This window comes from Salmo salar, chromosome ssa03 (assembly GCF_905237065.1).
Source record: "Salmo salar chromosome ssa03, Ssal_v3.1, whole genome shotgun sequence".
NCBI classification, from domain to species: domain Eukaryota; kingdom Metazoa; phylum Chordata; class Actinopteri; order Salmoniformes; family Salmonidae; genus Salmo; species Salmo salar.
In genome coordinates this window covers 102,368,526-102,372,887 of record NC_059444.1, presented here as the reverse complement: position 1 = coordinate 102,372,887, position 4,362 = coordinate 102,368,526, and the positions used below count along the sequence as shown (strand labels likewise).

Genomic DNA, 4,362 nt, shown 5'->3' with positions numbered 1-4,362 from the left:
TAAAAACGATGGTGTTGCCATTTTATTCAAGACCCCACAGGTGGTGGTGAGGGGGAGCACAGTGGTGGTTGGGGGGCGTGCTCTTTTAGCCAACTGTACTTTTATGGGGAGGAATTTTAACGTGCTAAATGTATATGGTTTTAAACAACAAACATGACCGTTGCACACTTTTAGAAGACCTGCAGTCCCACATGCTGGGGAGGGATCCTCTAGTGGTGGGTGGGGATTTTAACTGTGTTTTAAGCAGAGCAGACAGGAGAGGAGCGGGAGAGGATTTTAAGGTAGATAGGTCAAGTGTTTTATTGCAAGGGTTGTGCAGGGATTTTAAATTAACTGACTGTTTTAAAACCCTGCATCCAAGAGAGGAGGGCTTCACCTGGACCAGTGGTGACGGCACCAGAGCCTCTCGTATTGACTATCTGTATACCCGCGACTGCCCGCCAACTGATGCTAGAATAACCCCTGCTTTCTTCTCAGATCACGTAATGCTGACGTGCACCCTTTCACTAACTTCGGGTGTGACTGTAGGACGAGGGCCCTGGAAACTGAACTGCTCCCTTTTAGAAGATGATAGAGTAGTTAGTCAGTACAGGGAGCAGTTCAGCCAGTGGCAGACGCTACAGGACTTCTTTGATACACGAGCACAGTGGTGGGAAAAGGGGAAGGGTAAGACGAGGACCTTCTTCAGGGAGATAGGAAAGAGGGAAAGCAAGAAACAGGATAGACGCATGTTGGGACTGCAGAAGCGACTGGAACGGTATTTTAACCTATGCCAACAGGGCTTTGATTTTAACCAAGAAATCAAAGAAGTAAAGAAAGAAATGGCATTTTTGCAGAACATAAGAGCAAGGGGGTTATTTTAAGAAGTAAGGAAAGGGAATTAGAAGAGGGGGAGAAGTGCACTAGGTACTTTTTTAAGAAGATAGTTAGCAAGGGTAGGTTAATGACAGGGTTAAAAGATAAAGATGGGGTTTTAAAAACAGACACAGAGGGAATTAAAGAAGTAGTCGAGGATTTTTATGGGGAACTGTTCGGGGTAAAAGATGTATGTGAGGAGATTATGGAGGACGTTTTAACATACATTGACAGAACTATACCCAGCACGGACGACCTAACGAAAGATCTGACAATGACTGAACTCGACGAAGGACAGACATTTTAAAAGGGGTAAATCACCGGGGGAGGACGGCCTCCCTTTGGAGTTTTATCTGACCTTTTGGGATGTTTTAGCCGACGAACTTCTGACTGTTTTTACTGACTTCGAACAACTCGACAGACTACCTGACAGTTTTAGAGTAGGAATCGTGACCCTTTTACATAAGAAAAATGACAGGACTGACCTGACAAACTGGAGACCGATTACCCTTTTAAACTTTGATTGTAAACTTTTTACCAAGGTTTTAACACTCAGAATGTCTTCTGTTTTAGGGGAGGTGATCCACCCGGATCAAGCCTGTGCCATTCCGGGAAGGAAGATCAGGACAGCCTAGTACTGATCAGAGATGCCATCTGTTATGCGAGAGACAGAAACATGCGGCTTATAGTCCTAAATTTAGATTTTGAGAAAGCTGCAAGGTACTGCAAAAAATGGGGTTCCCAGAAAGGTTTCTAGCTTGGGTGGGATTGCTGTATGGGGACATCACCAGCAGAATCCTTGTAAATGGGCATTTGTCAAGAGCAGTTGGAGTACACTGCGGCGTCCGTCAGGGATGTCCGTTATCTCCCCTCCTGTTTGTTGCTTGCATTGAGCCACTGGCACAGGTCTTGAGAAGGGACCAACGGATCAGTGGGGTGAGTATCCCGGGGAGTGGGGGGATGACTGCCAAGTGCGTTTTTTATATGGACGACGTCAACATTTTATGTACTGACCTTTTATCTGTCGACAGGACCCTGGACAGGACTGACTGGTACGGACAAGCCTCTGGGGCGAGACTGAACAGGAACAAGACAGAGGCCCAATTCTTCGGACCGTGGGCAGACTCAGACTTGACCAGACTACCACTGACAGTCAAAATGACGGACATAAAGGTTCTGGGGGTAAAATTTGACAGGGAGGGAGGAGGTAGTGGCAATTGGACCGGGATTTTAGGGACTGTAAGACAGAGACTGGGTTTTTGGGGACTGAGACGGCTGACATTTGAGGGCAAGGTTTTAATCATCAAGGCTGTGATTTTACCTGTGCTTTTATTAATCAGTTCTGTTTTTATCCCCCCACGAACAACTCTTTTAGCTCTGGACCGGATGCTGTTTTATTTCCTGTGGGGAAGCAAGTGGGAGAGGCTGAGGAGCGAGATGGTGAAGAGGCCCAGGCTCAGGGGGGGGAAAGGCTTGCCTGACCTCTACTTGTTCATGGGCAGCCACTACACAGCGTTACATCTGACTCTCGCCACCTCCCCGGTCAGCAACAAGACCCAGGCCCTCGCACGGTTCTGGATGGGGTCTTACCTCAGATCCCTGAGGCTGATCCCAGTCGACCTGCGAGCCCCAGTCTCTTTCCTGCTCCCCACACACTATGTCCAGCTCAAAAAGTTTTTAAGACATTTTAAACTGGAAAAGGAGCCTGTCACAGTTTTAACTAAACACCGCTCTCTTTTCTCTCTTGTGCAGGAACGGGAACCGGTGTGTCCAGTGCGCGGGCTCGCTATAGGTGAGCCCACAACGGTTTGGCGCAATGTGGCCCATCCTGCTCTGCTGAATTGGCATCGTGACCTGTCCTGGATGGTCGCCCATGAGATCCTCCCGGTCAGGGCCGTTATGCACTCCCGGGGCATGGCGAGGACATCCGCGTGCCCCCGACCAGGCTGCGGCCAAGAAGAGTCGGTGAGGCACTTGCTCTGGGAGTGCAGAGCTGCAAGGGACCTGTGGAAGGAAGCAGGCCCCCTGATCTTCCCACGTCTGCCAGCAGGGGAGGACCTAATGCCGCAGCTCGTGCTGTATGAGGTGGGCCGAAGGCCTATTTCACAAAAGGCCTTCACACAACTCTGGCCCACCCTCACGTGTCTGAAGGACGCATTGTGGTCCTCCCGCAACCTGCTGGTAGGAAAACAGGCAGAGACCACCCCCCAGGCAGTGGCTTTGGTAGACAAGGAGGCCCTGGGGTGGTACGAACGAAAGGGGGCCTCGACCCCAAGCGAAGGGTCCCCCACAACACCTGAGGTCCCGGCGGCCACGGCCTGACAGCTCTGCGGAGCCTAGGGCGATGCGCCTAGGGGAGGGGTCTCCTCTGGGCCCCGACGGATGGGTACGGAGTCAATTCGGAAGAGCAGGAGGAGGCTTTTTTGATAAGGACTCACCCCGTCCCTGTACAAAGGACTAAAGACAGCCTTTTAACAAAGGGACTTTTTGACAGGCTTTCTATGTCTTAAAAATGTTTTACTTTGTTAAATCATTAATACACATTTTAAATGGCTTTTATCAGATTGTTTTTTACAATAAAGGGTACTTTTATGTATGATTGTTTTATTGTTTTAAATAAACAACTTGTACCTTTTAAAAAAAAAAAAAAGTAATGTAATGCTGGTTTTTATGCACTTTATGTCATTTTTATGTGTAAAAATGAATGAAAAATGTGAGCTGTTTTAAAGGAAAATGTATCAATAAAACTTTTACAAAAGAAAAAATCTGTTCTTATCAGTTTAATATCTGATACGTCCCCCATAGGGGGACTACATATTAAATGGATTTTTCGAACAGGGAGTCGGAAATGGGGCTTGCTCCGTCCGCTCCACGTATTGCAGTACCTCCGGGAACGGTGCAACACTTTTCTCCCGTTGTCAAGGAAAAAAACTCCATGATGGTAGGTAAACAGCCAGAAGAAGAAGAGAGAAAGAAAAAAAATCCAAACTGAAAGAAGGGCGAAGCGCTTGTCGTGCGTTTTCCCTCCATTTTTCTTAAAAAAAATTTTTGGGGAAAAAAAAACATATTGGCATTAACCAGTGTGTATATGTGTGTGTGTGTGTGTGTGTGTGTGTGTGTGTGTGTGTGTGTGTGTGTGTGTGTGTGTGTGTGTGTGTGTGTGTGTGTGTGTGTGTGTGTGTGTGTGTGTGTGTGTGTGTCCATTGTGTGGATGTGTGTGTGTTTTTCCAGTGTGTATGTGTGTGTGTTACCATGGTTATTATTTACAGGGACACTGAGGATACATAATCATAATCATAATCAACCCTAAACTCTGGATAGAGGGGCTCAGTGAATGTTGTGTAGAATGTGATCAGGTGGGTCAGTGTGTCAGAGGAGACTCTGTAGAAGGACAGAGTGCTGGCTGGCCAGTCCAGATACACTCCTACTCTGTGGGGGCTGGAGGAGGGGACGTCTATGGTAGTGAACTTATTATTGTGCCTGGCAGAGTAACTGTTGTCAGAGCAG

The 4,362-nt window shown here is 47.7% G+C and overlaps 1 pseudogene; it reads left to right on the top strand.

Annotated features, from left to right (window-relative positions):
• Positions 1–3,598: 3,598 nt before the first annotated feature.
• On the top strand, positions 3,599–3,762 carry LOC123741930 (uncharacterized; annotated as a pseudogene).
• Positions 3,763–4,362: the final 600 nt, after the last annotated feature.